At 38.9% G+C, this 19,283-nt stretch overlaps 1 protein-coding gene across 1 annotated transcript in view; it reads right to left on the reverse strand.

Annotated features, from left to right (window-relative positions):
• The window catches only part of FER (fer (fps/fes related) tyrosine kinase), a 173,492-nt gene that overhangs the window by 68,557 nt on the left and 85,652 nt on the right, over nt 1-19,283 (reverse strand). The window lies entirely within an intron of this gene.

Here is a 19,283-nt window from a genome sequence, read left to right on the forward strand (position 1 = left end):
AATATGTAAGATACAGTTTCTGTAAGATACATTTCAGTAGAAATGAAGCTAAAGAAGCATTATATTCAGACTGCTCAATCAAAAGCATGCCAGGAAGTTACAAATCTAAGTGTTTATAAAACAGAGTTTAGAAAACTTGCTATACAATAAAGTATTGAAATATACTGTATAGCAAATTTCTATCAGAAGATTAAGCCTACAACACGACAGTAGGTATGTAGATAGAGCACTATGCAAATTTTCACACAAGGTCTGGAAATGATACCTAGCGCCCTGTTTTTAACAATTACCTGAGTCAAAATCAGATAAGAAAATGTCATTTTAGTATACAAAATAACTAATTGCTAGAGTGAAAAACCATTTTTCTCCTCAGTGTACATGAAAAAACTTATTTTTCCACTTACTAGCAAGACAAGTATTTGCATCTCTAATGTCTTCTGTGGTAGGTTGAAATATTACAGGCAACTACTTGAAAAGACAACATAGCAAATGCCAGTTGAAGTGTCTGTTCAGTGTTGATGACCAACACTGCAAACACTCTGCAACAGCCTAAAGACATATCAAAAACAATTACAAACTTCTTGCCATACAAACATATTTAATATTTAATAAATACTTAGCTAAAATGTCAGTGTAGGATATTTTAAGTCTAACCCATATTTACTATTTTTCCATTTTATTTCTCTGTTAGCACCTCATCTACTCATCACCTCACAAACATTATTAGTGCTCCTCATGTCCTAAGCATTCTTTATTACTAATGAAAATGGCAAATATCTAAGCAAGCGAATGCCAACTCATTAAATCATTTCTCATTAAAGCTCACAGAAAACCAAGCCAAACACGTTGGCTTTGAAGTACACCTAATCTATCAGATTACCAGGTCTTCTGGACTATAGAGGACCTGTGGTGATCCTGACCAGAAGACTGTCGTACATCAAAGTGTTAGTGATCCACACAACAGCTAACCGGAGTGAGCCCACGCCTGTGCTGTGCTGCACAATTCCCTTGGCCGCAGAATGAACTCAGCCAGCACATTGCAACAGATCCCGCAGGCAGCTACCACTGGGTACCAGCAATTACGCCACCTGCGTGGCCTTGCCTTTATCTTCAAGTGCTCCAGAAAGGTCTCATGTAGACATCCTTTCTGTTTGCCAGTAGAAATAATGAACAGACTTGTTTCCTTGTAAGAAAGTCCTGTTATAGCTCAAGTGACCAAAATGTGAGACTCTCTGCTACAGGCAGGGACTGCCCAGTGTGCTGCACATGGATCAGTGGCCCATTCAATGCTACACCATCTGGGGCACCCACCGTCTAAAGGCATGCAAGATAGTCTATACTATTCTCTCCTTACAGTGTTAGCTCTAATAGACAGTATTTAAAATTATACCTTACAGACTCTGACTGCCTTTCTTACTGGGATCATAACAGCACCTCCTGGTGCAAAACAGGATCTTTCCAACGCGTATAAATACCTGATGGCAGGGAATGAAGAAAAGGGAGCCAGACTTTTCTCAGTGGAGCTCAGAGATAGGACAAGAGGCAACGGGCACAAATTAGAAGACAGGAAATTCATTCTGAACATGAGGAAACACGTTTTTAGTGTGAGGGTGGTCAAACACCAGAACAGGTTACCCAGAGAGATTTCAAAGTCTTCATCTGTGGAGACAATCAAAACCCAACTGGACACAGTCCTGGGAAACCTGCAGAAGTTGAACCTGCCTCAGTAGGGGGGTTGGACTAGAGAATCTCAAGAATACCCTTCCAACCTAAATGAGCGTGTGATTCAAAGACAGAGAAAAACTTTCTGTATGTAAAGTGACCATAGAATCACAGAATGGTTTGCGTTGGAAGGGACCTTAAAGATCACGTAGTCCAACCCCTCTGCCTTGAGCAAGGACATTTTTCACTAGGGCAGGCTGCTCAAAGCCCTGTCCATCCTGACCTGGAACACTTCCAGTGATGGGGCATCCACAACTTCTCTGGGCAACCTGTTCCAGTGTCTCACCATCATAAAAAATTTCTTCCTTGTATCCAATCTAAACCTACCCTAATTCAGTTTAAAATTGTTGCCTCTTGTCCTGTCACTACAGGCCCTGGCAAAAAGTCTCTCTCCATCTTTCTTTTAAGTCCCCTTTAAATATTGAAAGGCTGCAATAAGGTGTCCCCAGAGCCTTCATTTTTCCAGGCTGAACCCCAACTCTCTCAGCCTTTCTTCATAAGAGAGGTGTTCCAGCCCTCTGGCTGTTTTTGTGCCCCTCCTCTGGACCCATTCTAACAGGTCCATGTCTTTCTTGAACTGGAGATCCCAGACCTGGACACAGTACTCCAGGTGGGATCTCTTGACAACAGAGTCGAGGGGCAGAACCACCTCCCTCAACCTGCTGGCCACACTTCTTTTGATGCAGCCCAGGATACAGTTGGCTTTCTGAGCTGCAAGCACATATTGCCAGTGCAATTTGTCCAATTTTTCATCCACCAGGATCCCCAAGTCCTTCTCGGCAGGGCTGCTCTCAATCCCTTCATCCTCCAGCCTGTACTGATACCAGGGATTGCGCCGACACAGGTGCAGGACCTTGCACTTGGCCTTGTTGACCTTCATGAGGTTCGCATGGGCCCACTCCTCAAGCCTGTCAAGGTCCCTCTAGATGGCATCCCTTCCCTCTAGTGTATCAGCTACACTACTCAGCTTGGTGTCATCTGCAAACTTACTGAGGGTGCACTCAATCCCACTGTCCATGTCATTAATAATGATATTGAATACTACCAGTCCCAATATGGACCCCTGAGGGACACCATTTGTTACTGATCTCCAATTTGGACATTGAGCCCTTGACTATAACTCTTTGGATGCAGCCATTCAGCCTATTCCTTATATATCAAGTAGTCCATCCATCAACTCATCTCTCTCCCATTTAGCAACAAGGATGTTGTGTGGGGAATTTGCTCTCTCGTTATAGGAGCAACTTGCCTGTAATATGCTAGGTCAAGCTGTGTTATCTGCTGGGAACCAGGTATTACATAAAAAAATTTTCTGCCAAAGACTGAATCCTAACAGAAGGCATGGGAGCAGTCATCACTGCCTTTAACACTTTTTCAAATTTAAAAGAAAATGTAGGATGTACAATTATTATTTTTTTAGTTATTAGTGAGACAGATAACCAAAAAGGGAAATTTTGACTCCCTAGGTAAGGAAGCCATTTTAAAAATCATATATCTATACCTATATATATCTCCCCTGCCATGGTTGAATTCTAGGTTGCTAGTACAGAACAGTGAGTACAACCTGAGTACAGAGCTTCATGAGGACCTTTTTGTAACATAGAGCTTGAGATCATCTTAAAAGAAGGTGATTTTTTTTTTTTCAAACTGTGAAAATTCTTCTTCCTCTTCAGATGGGGGCTAAATCTTTAACAAAACATTCCCCACAGGCAGCATTGTGAATTAGCACTATTTCCTCTGACCTACACAACCAGTAAAGTCTGCTGTCAACTCCTAAGGAAGGTGGAGGCTTGTACGGACTTATGTCTCCATCTTTTTGCAATGAGAAAAACATTCAGCAGGTAATCCAGAGATGTTCCAGGTAACTGAAAGAATGAAAGGAGTACAGAATAATTATGCTGCACAGCGCACCTTGCTGGGAGGTGGCTTTTCATTACTATCCTCCACATTTTTTGACTGACATGAATTCAGCAGAGGAAAAAAAAAAGGGGGGGGGGAATCATTGCTATTGGGATTTCTATGCTTTTTTTTAATGTATAACATCACAAAATCACACAGACCATTGCTCCTGTAAGCTGTGCTCAGTGCATATTCTGGAGACTTTCTGAATGCCTCCATTCACCCAAACTTCCAGCACGCAACTCCTGTCAGCCCCATCACATGAATTCTTGTACCACACCACCATGCTGTGTGATGGGATCCATGCTTTGCCATTCCTTTTCCCTGGGTGGCGCACTGGGAGATTGCATGGAAAGTCTCAATAACTATCAATTGATCTTTCTCCTATAGAAAAGATTTTTGATTAAAACTACTGCCTCACTGATCAGACATCATAAGCAACTTATTTCCTTCATCTCCTCCTTTTGATTTTGCTAAAAATCCCAAATGTTCTGTTCACTGAAGATTTTCTAGATTTTTTTTGCTGATTGGATGCCTCATTCAGAAGCTGTTATACTATAAACAGATAGGAAGTGCCATTAAACTGCACACTTCCCTTTACCAGTAAAACTCAAGTTTAAGAAAACAATTTGCAAAGAAAGCTGTAAAGAAAAACCTCACAAAAATGACTACTTGGAGGTATTAACACAATGGTTTTTTAACATTGAAATAAGTACTGTGAAAACCAAAAAAGTTATAGAATTAAAATTTAGTGGATTTTTTTACCGCTTAATTCCAAGGATTCAGAACTTCAGTGAATGACTTTTTGAAATTATTGACAACATGGCATTTCCAAGGCCTGTTTATGAAGAAAAAATCTGATGCATAATCCTTCAGAGGACTAATTAAAGAAAATGGCACCATAACTGGAATCGAATGATCTGTTGAAGGATTTGTTATCACTGTATCAGTACATTAATCACTACCTGTACTTTTCTTTTTATGAAAACTTTCAGTCATTTATTATACCAGTGTAACCCATTCATTACATTATCATGGTTCTGCCACATTTTTCACAATGGATTATTCAGTTTCATCGGCTTTGTTACTGAAGTTCTTGTTCGTTTAGAAAAGCTAGCTTTATTGATGACCATATGCAAATTGTGCTGCCCTACTAGTATCAGTTTCACAAGGTATCAATAAGTGAATATTCATCTCAATGGTACATAAATTGAAAAGTTTGATAAATTGAGAGTTTGCTGCTTATGACAGCTTTCTATGAATGGAAATCTTTAATTAGTTTTGTAGGTATACAAACTATATCCTAAATTTAGGAGACTTATCATATGTGTCACTCCTGTGGCTATGTGGCTGAGCCAGCAGACTGAAAAGGAGGCAGGTGCTGCTCCAGTGATCTTTTCTGCTTCTAGCTGGAATCTCTTCATAACTGTTCTTTCACCACTCATCAGGCACCACCTGCACAGACCTCAGAAGCAGACAGCTAAAGAAAATGATGCAACCCTTGGCATATCGCACTCTTCTGGATCGCACTTCTCATCATTCATTTAGTCTTATAACTTGCATATTTACAATGTATTCTGACACCAGAATATTTGCCAGACAATCCACGTGAGATTAGCAGAAGATACATACTGTAAAACAATTAACAGAACAGAAACTGTAACCCAGAACTTCTATCTATCTAATTTCCCTCCCCTCACCCATAAGCTTTTCTGTTATGCTCCTCCCCCCCCCAGTTTCTCTCTCTCAGGTTTAGTGAAAGCCTTAAGGACTATGAAAACAGTAATTTTTTTCTCCCTAGGAAGTATCAAAATACAACTCTCCTCCCCTCCTTCCTCTGCCCCCTATATAGCCTTCACTTTGTGTGAGTGTTATCATTGAGCTTCTGGATAAAAAGATGGCAGCCTTCATATTACATCCTATTCCTCTCTTTGAAAAGTAAACTAATTCATTTGAGATTACTTTTCGAAAGGGGGGGCAAAAGTTCAGCTGCTGCAGGACACATTTAACACTGTAAACCCTATGCAGAGAGAAGTGCCTAAGCCCTAAAACTAGCTACACCTGTAATTTTCTCCTAAGATTGTAATTTCCTCCTAAGGTACATGACTCCTCATGCACTGAGAAGAGAGGCTGGAAACCTAACTCAGTGCTTTGTATTCTGTGATGGTAGTGAAGCACTTCCAACTATGGTCACTAAGTCCACCTGTGAATTCAACTCTGAAGCTGCAGGTGGTCCCTCTGTCCCACTGCACTAGTCAAGTTGAAGAAAGCATTTCAAGTAGAAATATTAAGTTAAAAAAGGCTGGAGCTTCACATGCATTACAGTTTTATCTTAAGGCACTTTGTGGAGTGATACAACCCCTGGTAAGCTGCACCAAAGCAGCTTCTTCAGCAGATAGTAAGAAAGAATCTAAGAGAAGAGATGCTGTCATCTACACCATACCAGTGTACAATTCTGGCATTAAAAAAGAAACAAACCCAATTTTCTAACTTGCAATGTGTTAGATATCCATTTAAATACTGTTTTGAAACAAAGTGTCACTGGTTCAGATAATTACCTTTAATTAATAAATGATAATATGAACAGCACTGCAGGGTGGACAGTAACAAGGACAAGACTGTTGCTACTGCAAGTATGTTGTCTCACTCATTCTCCTCAAATTGCACTGAGTTGAATGTCATCATTCAATATTTTTGGATAGCTGCCAATAATTAACTAAATCAATTAAGCAAACAAAGGAATGGATGCATATTAGCATATCATAAACAAAAGTTAGAAATAAAGTCATGTCTTTTTTCTGTCTGATCATAAACTTCATGATCTTCTGCAAGTGCTTAATTCTGATTGTGAATAGAATGTAAGTATTTCTCCAGTTGTTAAATGCTATTACTCTACAGATTAATCATGCGTGTGAAAGATACTGAAGGTTACAAAAGACATGTGACAGCAAAATGGGAAATAAAAAATAATTAGTGTAGGTATAGATAAACAGACACTGTAATGCCCATTAGTCTGAGTCACAAAATTTTCATTTCAAGAGAGTTGGTTCTAAATCAAATACAGCAAATCCACCACATTTCTGTACCTAATCATAAGCTAGTCTGAGAGGAGAGGACAAAACTCTTGAGACTATTAATGACATTACTCTTCCCCCCAGAAGGAACCTGCTTATGATGTAGCCCTCTTCTTGTAACACCGTTATAAATCTCTTTACCTCATGCTTGTTCAGATTTTCGTATTGTTATTCTTGGACCACAGAATATAAAAGCACTTTAGACAAATCCAGTTACAGAAATTAGCGCTTGAGCACACTTGTTTGTTATCTTAATGATATGCCTTATTTCCAAATGAGATTACTTACAACACCCAGAAACTTTACCATAGTCTACTTTACTTTATTTATGGCCTCTGGTTTCCCCCCAGAGGGGAAACTGAATTACATGAATGCCATACTTCTTAGCCAAGCACAGTAACTGACTTGGCTCAGCTCAGATAGAGCTTCAGTGCCTCTTGGGAGATAACCCTTTATTCAGACATGAGGAACCACTTGGCAAAAGCAGGCTTTCGAAATTCTCTGTGGAAGAATACCAGGGAAATTACAAGATAACTAAAGGATAGGAAGGAAGCGCCTCAAGGTGAACGCTTCTAGGGAGGAAAGGGAAAGACAAGCAACAACCCTACTGAGACCGCTCCGTTTAGTACACGGCTATTTCCAACAGCAGACAAAGGGGTACCTTGTTCCCTGGCTGGGAAAGGCATTACTGTCTTCTGAAGCCACATCCTCCTACCTATTTTGTTCAATAGTGTCACTGTTCCCTGCTTATTCTTCCTCGTTAGTTACTAAGCAGGCGGAGTGACAGTGTGTAGTGAGGGCTGGCTGCTCCCTTGGGCTGAGCAGCAGTGGGGAACCTCTGGCCAGCAGAGCTGAGGCTCACCAGCCAGGACCCACCACAATGCCCTCAGCGAGGGAGCAGGGCAGGCTGGGGGGACAGCCCCAAGTTCAGGTCAGCCAAGTCTGTGGTAATAAAGCAGGTCCGGGGTCAAGCTGGGAAGTCAGTCTGTGGGTTGGGGTCAAGGTGAAGGCCAGTGAGGAGACCCAGCATCAGCCCATGACTGGTGGGCAGGTTCATAGTGACAAGACAGTGCCAGGGTCAGTCCAGAAGCCAGCCCAGGGTCAGGGTCCAGGACCAGATGAATGGGGCATGTGGCCAGGCAGGGCTGCGAGGCAGCAGGAGCTGGGGCTCAAGTGGGGCTGAGCAGTAGAAAGCGGCTCCCATGGGACAGGGTTCAGCCCAGCCTGGGACTTTCACCCCAAGGGGGTCAAACCTCCAGCTGAGGGCTGGAAGAAGCAGCCCTCAGCTGCATTATCGTATGTTGGTCCTGAGCCCCGGCCAGAAGTGGGCATGCTCTCACGACCCTTACTGAGCTACCTGTTTACTAATAACATGTTTGGAGTCCTATCACTATATCTAACCTTTGGAGATACTGCTAGATCAACTGTTGGCGAAATACTGAGAAACAAGTTGTCAACTAGGCAATTCACACAGTGGAGAACGTCAGCCTTGACACTGCTACCCTTCCCCAATGCTCAGGTACTAGCTAACAGTCATCATACTGAAGGTTTATATAAAAAACAGTTTGGTAGTAAGCACCCTTCCAGAATTTCTGAGGCTGTCCAGGACACTTGTTTGTTTTCAACAAAGATAAGCACTTTCAAAGAGGGGAGTTATTTCAAGAGTTAACTGTAACTCTCAAAAAAAAATCCAAACAAACCAGTAATTAAAGAAATAAAACCTTCAACCGTGAAAAAGAATACTTCAGAAATAATCAGAAATTTCTCTTTTTATTTGTAAAATAAAGTATTCTGGATATGAGAAGATGTTAGTAAGTTTCATGGGTCCCTAGATCATTATAAGTTTCAAGCCTTGAGTAACCAGCAGGGAATCAATTGTGCATGGGTCCTTTCTTCAGTGGAGATGCAAGTACCGGAGTTGTGTGCAAAGCCACTGAGGTCGCACTATGAACATCAGATGATCACTGTACAAGACGCAATCTCAGTTTTCTTTTTTGGAACTATGAGACTGAAATGTTATCACTATTACCCTAAATTTCTTCCAAACTTATAAGCTCAAGTCTGAGCTGCAGTTTTCCTCCTGCCTATTTCCCTTCATTAGCAGAAACCACATCAAAGAAATCACAAATTATTATGCCAGGAAGAAGGCTTACAAATTAGTTGCTGTAAATTATGACAGCTTTCAATAAAATGGAAAACATAACTCAGAACAAATACTTAGTGTTCAAATTCCCCTAGCATTATTTTTCTATAATTTTCGGTAACAATTTCCATCATGAAGAAGTCTAAAATGGTGCTTTTTCAAATTAACAGCCAGAAGTAAGGCAACTAGATACTAAACATTTTAAAAACAGCCAATTTGGGAATTAGATATGAATTTATGAGCCTCAGCTTCAACAGTTGGTTTTAAAAATCTTACCATTTCTAATAGGAGAGAGAAAAAGGGATAAAAAGAAAACGCCACCTGTGCTTGTATTCTGTTTCAGAGTACTATCAAACAAAAACAAGATTCTTACCCAGACTCCAAGGCAAGATTTGTAAGAGAGGAAGAGTGAGCAAATCCTGATCAGGTTCCATCACAGTATGAATAAATAAGACTTCTATGTTATCATCACTGTTACTTACTTATCTCATGTTCTCTGTCACATTATTTACTGTAGCTAGTTCAGACCACATAAAAATAATAAAGTTAGACACCATCATACTAATGAAGGCAGGATCTATAGCAAATTCTGCCACTGCTTTTTATCTTAGCAGTAAATGTAATGAAAGCAAAAAAGGCTAAAAACCTCTAGAAATTGGAAACTTTAGTTGATTTAGGGAACAGCAAAATGACTTAACCAAAAGCAAAACATACTGCTTTATGAGAACTGAAAACATGAGACTTCCCAAACTAAGAATCTATCTGAACACAGCACGGTGAATTTACCAAAAGCCTAAATATCCCTCCCCTTTCCCCCACCTCAGTAAATTCTTCATTAACAGTCTTCTAAAAAACCCATAAAATAGAGGAATATTGTCAGCATCTCATGAGTACGGTACATAAACATGCATTATGCTTGGTTCTTCATGTTGTAAGCAGAAAAAATGCATTCAGAAAAATATTTTGGAACGTAGTATTTGCTCTCCTTCTTCCGACTGAAATAGGAAATATCAATAGTATGAATTACTGCAGCTAAGAGCAATTTTTTCCACACCAACGAAAATGAAAGTCAATCTTTCATTTTCAGTATTAAGGATAATTAGAATAAGAATCTTTTTAATGGCTGAGAAAATCGTAATAGCAGATAATTTTTCATAGCATGGGTATTCAAATATCACTTATCAGAACTTGATGAACCAGAGAAAAAAAAGAAAGCGAGTAATAGTTGTGTACATGTGGATAGGGCCTATCAATGTGAGAAATTATCGTCTTAGGGAAGTACTATTTTTGATACTACCTATGCCAGTAGATCTAATGTGCATATCAATTTCATGAATCATAAACTATGTGTTTCAAGTCCTTCAGATTAAGTACAGAAATAAAGGTAGCTAGTGGAAAAGATTTTTCATAAGAACAAGTGAGTTTTACAAGGGCGGGGTGAAAAACCTCACTGACAACTTCTTTAAAACTGTTTCAGAATAAAGATTCATGAGCTGTAAAAATTGTTATAGAAGGTGTTTTGCATTATTATCAGCAGTGTATTAAGCCACACTGATGAAACTCAATGTGAGTTGTAAAACAGAGTAATAGTGCAGATAGTACTTTTTCCAAGGAGGTAAAAGTCAGATTTCATCTGACTTGTTATTGTTCTATAAAAAAACACTGTGAAGTTCAACCTTTCTGCTAAACCAAATTCTAAATGGCCACAAACCAAGAGGATAGAACCGAGATTTGCAAAAGCTACTATGCAGCATATAAACTGCAGAAGTGACCTCAGATTAACTGCACAGCTTTTCTTTGAGCATTCTTTCTTGAAGATCAATAGACAAAATGGCTGTAGAAGTCAACATACAAAACTAGTTTTCTTCACTGTTTTTTTGAAGGATGTGCAGTATTTCCCTAAGTTTATATTCTCTTATTCATCAAAAGATTAGAAAGATGCTGAAGATCTTTCAGGAAAAATACGGAAATAAAGAAAAAATAAAGGAGAAAAAAAATCGAGAGGGAACAAGGCACAGAATGTGAAATCCTTAAGCACAGGAAAAGGAAAGACAAGTTTATGTCAAAATCATTATATTTCACACACATTAAGGAAACTTATAGCATTCCTCTCTGCTTAATATAGTAAATTCAGCTGCCAAACTGAAGTACTCTGAATGACCTGTTAACCAAATACATGCACACAGAGAAATTATCTGCCGTTTATCAGATATGCCCTCCAAAACAGTGACAGGTTTCTGTATGCTCAAAGGCAAACAAAACTGTGTGATAACTTAGTTTGCCTTATGATTTAAAGAGGAATGCAAAAGCACAGTCATATTATGCATGCATCCACAAATGCACTCAAATTGTTAAAATAGGCTAAAATATTTTCACATATGCACAAACACATTTTTACTTCCACCCATGTGCCTGAAGAGGTATGTACAGCTGGGGTTGGGGGACTACAGATGTATATAAAAATGTCCAAAAGAGTCTCCTTGAACTATGTAAGATACTTAGCCACACACCTAGTTCCATCCTGACTTAACTTCAAAACATCCAGCTGTTTCCAATTAGATGGTTTCTTTTCCCCAAGAGATAAAACATTTAACTCATTATTTGCCCACATCCACACACTAGGGTATACTCTCTGCAAGACTGTTCCCTTATATATCCAACATTCCTTCCAAAATAGTTCCTAAATTATAGTGGTTAGTACACAATACCTTTCAAAGAGCTGCAGTTCCACCTTACAGCTTCTACCAAATTACTATTTTGTTCAAAACAAAAGCCTAAGATCCCTCATCCTATCCCTTCCTAGCCACATCCGCTCATCTTGCATTGGCTTTCATAATCTTCAGGTAATATGTTAAAACCACTGAAATGGAACAGAATTAATGTAGCAAAATTTCAAATAAACTGTTATATTAGCTTAATTTGTGACTGGGGAAGAGCAGGAAAAAGGCAAAGCCACCTAGAAAGGAAAAGGGAGTGAGAATACCCACCCCTCCCACACATACACACCTTTTTGGCACCAGCAACCTGTTCACTTGACTCAGCTATAACATGAAACTACAGCCTTAATTTATAAGATTTTTTCACTGTGAATATCAGTAAGCTCCACCTGCATTCCAAGACAGATGATGGCTTTGAATCAGAAGTCATACAACATTATATATGTCAATAGTTTAAATGAAGCATGTTGCATTAAGTTTTTTACATCAGATACACATCGTTCTTTAACAAGATATTGCTAACTTCTCACATACCACTAACTCATTATTCATAATAGCAAAAGCGCTGGGAAATCTCTGGCAGCAGAAAAATAGCCAGTCAATGAAGGCAACATAAAGGGAAGTGGTACAGACACACCAAGTGGCTCCACTAAATATTAGCAGCTTCTACTATTAGTCGTGCACTCTTCTGAATGCTCTATTCAGCAAATAAATTTTTTCTCTTGTGTTAATGACTTTAGCTTGACAAAATTTTCCTATGTGGTCTTTGGCAATCTACTCTTTGTTGCACCGTACTGTATCTTTTGTATCTTTTTCTAAAACTCAGAAGTCTGAGAATTAATTATGCAGTGTCCTCCTCAATGTGTCAGAACTCCTCTTGAACAAACAGGCCTATAATTAAGCAAACAAATTTACTATTCATACTTTTTAATTTAAAATCTGAACACAGTGAGATAAGGGCAAAACACCCATGTCTACCATTTAAGTTCATTACCTTGCTTTTGTTACTTGAGAAGTACTGTAAGCCTACATGTTTTTCTGCTGGTCATTCTATAAAACACTCTAACTTAGAAAGAATCATTCCTTTTCACTTCATTCATTGTAGAAAAGAAACCCATTGAAAGCAGTGTTTTAACATTCACAAGCACCTCACCCTCACAGAGATCTAGTCCTTCAATGTGACTTCACAGAATCAAAGAATGGTTGAGGTCAGCAAGGACCTCTGGAGGTCATCTGGTCCAATCCCCCTGCTCAAGCAGGGCCACTGAGAGCCGGCTGCCCAGGACCATGTCCAGACGGCTTTCGCGTTATCTCCAAGGATGGAAACTCCACCACCTCTCTGGGCAACCTGTGCCAGTGCTCGGTCACCCTCACAGTTTGTGCCCATTGCCTCTGGCCCTGTCACTGAGCACCACTGAAAAGAGCCTGGCTCCCTCTTCTTTGCACCCTCCCTTCAGGTATTTCTTTTATAAACATTGATGAGATCCCCCTGAGCCTTCTCTTCTCCGGGCTGAACGTTCACAGCTCTCTCAGCCTGTCCTCATGTGAGAGCGGCTCCAGTCCCTTCATCATCTTGGTTGCCCTTCGCAGGACTCTCTCCAGTGTGTCCATGTCTCTCTCGTACTGGGGAGCCCAGCACTGCACCCAGCACTCCAGGTGTGGCCTCACCAGTGCTGAGTAGAAAGGAAGGATCATCTCCTTCGACCTGCTGGCAACACTTCTAATGCAGCCCAGGGCACCAATAACATTCTTTGCCACAAGGGCACATTGCTGGCTCATGTTCAACTTGGTGCCCACCGGGACCCCCAAGGCCTTTTCTGCCAAGCTGCTTTCCAGCTGGGCAGCCCCCAGCCTGTACTGGTGCCTGGGGTTGTTCCTCCCCAGGTGCAGGACTTTGCACTTCCCCTTGTTGAACAGCATGAGGCTCCTGTCGGCCCATTTCTCCAGCCTGTCCAGGTCCCTCTGAATGGCAGCACGACCCCCTGGTGCATCGGCCCTTCCTCCCAGTTTTGTGTCATCTGCAAACTTGCTGAGGGTGCACTCTGCCCCATCATCCAGATCATTAATGAAGAAGTTCAACAGGATCAGACCCAGTACCGACCCCTAAGGTACCAGTAGTTATTGGCCTCCAACTAGACTTTACGTCTCTTATCACCTCCCTCTGGGGGTGATCTTGAGCTTAGTAGTCACAGTGGACACACTATGTAAATCAGTGGCAACCCTTTCAGGATTCCAACTGACTGAAAGGACAGAACTCATAATAGCAGTTACTTCATTATGAACTGATGATGAGATCCATGCACTACCCTAAATAATACACTAAATACAGTCTTTACCATGTAAATAAGGCAATCTGAAGTCCTACCTAATCTGGCCCCTGAATTCCTCCTTAATCAACATTTAAATACCTCTCTCAAACAGATCCATCTTCCTGAGAATTCAGACACTATTACCTACTTCTGATGCACACACCCAATGCAATAAAAGCCCTACCCTTCTTAGCGTGTAGCTCCTTCTGTGTGTATCCGTTGCTTCTCCACAGCTGAAATGTCAGAAGACAATGGACTTCACCAAGTATGTTTAATTCTTTTGTGGCTTGATCTTGTAGAATAATATAATATCGCTGTGATGAACTACCAAGAAACTTATGTGCAAGCAATCCTTAAAGAGTAATTCTATTTTTGGCAGCAACTAGAAGATAGCTTCTGGAGATCCACAAGCATCTGTAACAAGCCCTATGCCATTGCAGATACTTATGGAAGAGCCTGTTTTGTTTGACAAACAGCAGGTATTTATTTAGGAATTCAAGAACTATTTCCAACTGAACTGCTCACTTTGAAATCACTCGCAGTGCAACAGGTATAAAAATAAGCATTATACAAAGAACAACATTTACTGGTAGGTTTTTTGGGGGCTCTCCCATCCTTATATGCATATTACTTGCAGTTTACTTTTTGTTCTGCTGGAGACTCCAGCAACTAAAGGTTGGGAAAGAACACTGAAGAAAGGAAAGGATATGTACCCACTATCCCCTGAGCAAGGAACATGGGGAAGGTGAGATGCACACATGCTATGTACAGAAAGCAAGGACAAAAAAGCCCCACCGCTCAACCATTCGAGGAACCTTATGCGCGCATAATGGACAGTACACTGACAAGAGCCCCAGTTACTAGCAAATAATTTCTCTCAGGATCAGATACAATAACCTTTAACTTCCAAAACTCGTTAAGACTATTTCTTTAAAACAGACTCTTAAAATCTATGGTAACATATGCATATTCTAGCATATACATACCGTACTCAGAATAGTTGTAGTAAGACTAAATTGTGCTTCTGGAGGTTTTTGTTATACTGCAGGTAGGAATCCAACTCAAGGGAACCTTCTACCAAAAATGACCTGCCCTATGCCAAAAAACAACATGCACTAGAAGTTGATGTGTAACTCACACCCTTAAACTGCTATTCTTTAACTGCAAGGTCTATCCTTCAGTTCGTATTAACCAACTATCTTTTCTTAATAAAATAAATAAAACACACATGCACATGAACTTATAAAGGAATCAATGTGTTCCTTAAAGTCCTGTTGGAAAACGAAGCTCAAAACCAAATGGACCATTAAAAATGAATATAAAATTACTGCTGTGACATCTCAATACAGAATCAATTCTCTTTATGATGTTTTCCACATTTACACAAGATCGTTCCACGTCTGGAGTGGTTAATAACAGGACACACTCCTTCACTTTAACACTCGGATTCAACTTGACCTATTTTCACTCAATATCTACACTTAAAGCTTAACATTAGGCTGCCCATTGTGGAAGCAATAGACATATACAGTACACATAGAGAAAACCCCTTCCAATCTTCACATACACTGCTAAATATATTTTGATCACCATAATGTTTACTTTATTAGTAAGCTTTAGAGGTGTTTATTCTCGGTGGTCTGTATATGAAATCTAACTCAATAGTAAGATTTTTCATGATGCTTAAAATAGACAAGCCTTAAGTCCACTGTCCTTCTACACACAGCCACACACACACACATGCAAAAGTGAAAACTACATACTCATGAGGTTTCCTTCCATGTATGTGAATAGAGAAGACAATTTGCATCTAAAGAAGACAATGACATGCTAAAGGGCAGTGGTACATATTTGCCAGCAACTCCATGGAAGATGTAGGTACACTAAAGTTTGCAGCTACAGAAAGAACAGACGTCTATTCTCTATTCTCTCCTACCCAGGAAATCCACAGGAAAAAAAGGTTTGCTGTGATGCCATCACCTTCCATGCAAGTTTCTTGGAAAGGCCTTTGACGGGAATCCATGAACCATATGCACCATCCTACCATTCCATACGAACACATCCAAAGCACTGCAGGATCTTTTTTATGTTAGGGTGATCGTCCTGAGAGGAAATGTACTTGCTCTGAATAATGCATTCTGTTTGTGAAACAGATACTGGAATTGCTGGTCCAATTTATATCCAGCATTTTTAGTTTGCAAGCCATGTAACTATCATTATCTTACTCTTCCAATATATACTGGTGGAAACCTCAGGTGATTCTGAGATAATCTGTGAAGATACACGTATGTAAACAACTACAAATTCCAAAGAAGCCACCTACTATAGCAGACACATGATTTGCTGCAATCACATGAAGCTCCACACAAGCTAATCTACACTCATGTAGGGAGGCAGTAAGCATTTAATACCAAAATAATGCATTTTTAACAATGTCAACCTAAGCACTAATTTACTGTAAGAAACAATTTTAACAGCTCTAATGGCAGGAAAAACAACTGTTCAGGACTCTTCCTCTACCCAATGAGAACCCTGACAATGACACATTGCTTTAGCATCTGGCAGATTTTGATGTTACACACATGGTAAGCGATTTCAACATAAACATTTACTTATTGATAAAACCTATATAAAATTACATTCCTGATTAACAACAACAACAAAAAAATCCCAAACCATAAATCTGCATTTAAAATTTGTAGCTGAATTAAGACTTCTTTTCTTTTAGTAAGTTTAAGTACCTACACAATGTCATATAGAAAGATGAAGGCATCTGGTACCAAAAAAGAATAGCTCAGAAAGGCAAATACTCAATAACAAAACAGCCTGAAAAAATAAAATTGAATCAAAACCCATGTTATATTCCTTACTACCACCTTTACCAATAATCCTGTGTTTTCCTAGTGTCTTCTGGTCACGTTATAAAAGGAAAAAAGTAAAAAGCCTAGCTTGCATACTATGTATGTCTTCAGTTGATTTGTAGAAAGAATCTGTCCATATTAATCATCTCTTCATCATCAGAATGTGAAACATTTCTTGGCTATTCTTTTGAGCCTCTAAATAAAAAATTGTCTCAAAACTCTAAGGAATAACATTTCTTCTTTCTCCCAGAATAATTTGCACAATGTGGACAACATGTGCGCAGAGCACATGCTATTATTCACCTGTGGTAAAACACATATAAAGACAACACACCAATTATTTTCGTAAGAAAGACAAAAAATGCTCTATGAATTTCTGCTGCAGTATCACTGTAGAAAAAGTAACAGTCAATCTCATTACTATTTTAAAATTTACAGTAGCTTTGACTTTAAGTCACTGATAGCCAATAGAGGTCCAATCTCCGTGGTTCCTCTTTACACCATTTCACTCCTTTCTAACATTCTGTTTCACTTAAACCGGTGGAGGCTGAAATAGGTGGAGATAATCACAAGCTACTTCACAGTACCTCACTGTGCATAACTCTAATTCTACAAAGGTATTTAAGAGCACACACTCTGATTCTTACTCTTAATCTATGCTGTGGTTTTTGACCCATGAGAGCCTACGTTCAAGTAAGGTTTCATACTTGTCAGCCACATCCTATGAAAATATTGTAAACTCAAAACATTATTTGTATTAAAGTCATAATCACTGCACTAGTAAAAACAAGAATATAATTAGAGGCCTACACAAAGTTTGTCACTCACAATTTTATAAAAAATAATTATTATAGAATATTGCAATTCCAAATCTGGGGAAGCAGTCAGAATCAATAAAAAGTCAGGATGTTAGTTCAGTAGAAAAGCAATTTGCTACTGCAATCCTACCAAATTCTAATAAAATTTTATTATTGTGCTATATTAACATCTGACTATAAAGCTTCTGATAAAGACACTGAAAAGCCACAGTGCAAAGCCACAGTTTTTAAGTGTTCCATAAAGGTGTGACTTACACCCAGAATACTACAGAACACAGTCAATCCTTTGACTTTCACACATATATACAAAATGTTAGCAATAAAATCTGGTAAATACAAATAATCTTCGCTGAAGGATGCTTCAATTGAAGTAGTTTATTCTCGTAGTTATCAATTTTTGTCAAAAAAACCTTCCTCTGAAATCTTCCATTTAATACTTTTCTTCGCTCCTAACAACATACTTTTTTTATTTTTTAGTAAGAATGGCTTACTTCCATCTCCTGCTTCATAAATTTTGATTCTTTTTCCTACTTCCTACTGTTTCTGTTGTGTTTGAGATAATTCCTTTTGTTCAATTTGCACCCCACATAACAATATGGCACTCTAATTTTTTATATGAATGTACAGAAACCAGGAATGCACATGCAGCTGAGGTACCCATTTGATATTTCTAGGACAGAGATTTTTCTTTAAGAGATTGCTCGAAAATGACACTTTCTTTGCTAAAATGGAATTCACATACTTGATAAACTACACTTTTTTCTAGGTTTGAGCATAAGCTAATGTTTACACCCTTTAAGAGTGTTATCTTCACATTTTATTCTAAAACTGATCATGGAAAGAAATACCATAAAGACAAGACTGAACCAGAAATATTCGTTAGAGTAGATTTTTAATGCAATGGCCTTTAGGAAAAAGCTACAGAAAACTTTGGTCACTGGATATAAAACATCTTTGTTACTCTTTGTTCAGGTAGCCTCATGTGCCTCTGTTATTACAACATATTTTTAAGATATTTTTTAGGAAAAAATCCTCTAAACTTTAAAAGTAGTCAAGATACCTGAAATTATACATAAACTTGGTTTAATACTTCATTAGCACAAAGAGAAAATTACTCTCCTTTTTCCCTTTTCTCATTAGGATGCAATGCCTTGACAAGTACAGGCCACCATTATGTAATGTAAGATGTATTCCTCTTGTTACCTGACAGAAATATTGCAACCCTCTCTGCTAAAAAACCTTAAAAGCAAATCCTGTAACACCTCTAAATTCTGAGGAAATAGGAACATAACTGAAATGCATCTCTAGTACTAAGATATAAAACTCTGTTACCAAATAACAATAGCTGCAGGCTTTTCTTCAGATTCCAGAATTAAACTAAAGAACCTACTGAAAATCTGCCTAAATTCTCCTATTATACTAAAAAACCGCTGCTAATTTCCCTGATATATGAATCACAGGCCTTCTACATGATCATAGTAATACTGAATGGCAAAGTAAGTGCCAAAAGATTAATTTCATGCTTATGCAATAAATACAGTCATTTTCTAGAAGTACATTTTTTATGTATTATAAATCCTCACTTCTCATTGTGGACTGAATTTCCGTAAAGAAAATAAAAGATATATTTTAACATTTAAAAATGCATGTATCGGACTTTACTCATGCTCGTAAGAATTACAGCTTTGGGCCAAAAATCAACACACAGAGACCATGACCACCAGGTGCTTTTAGGCATTC

Source organism: Pygoscelis adeliae, unplaced genomic scaffold, assembly GCF_000699105.1.
Source record: "Pygoscelis adeliae isolate BGI_AS28 unplaced genomic scaffold, ASM69910v1 Scaffold16, whole genome shotgun sequence".
Classification (NCBI taxonomy): domain Eukaryota; kingdom Metazoa; phylum Chordata; class Aves; order Sphenisciformes; family Spheniscidae; genus Pygoscelis; species Pygoscelis adeliae.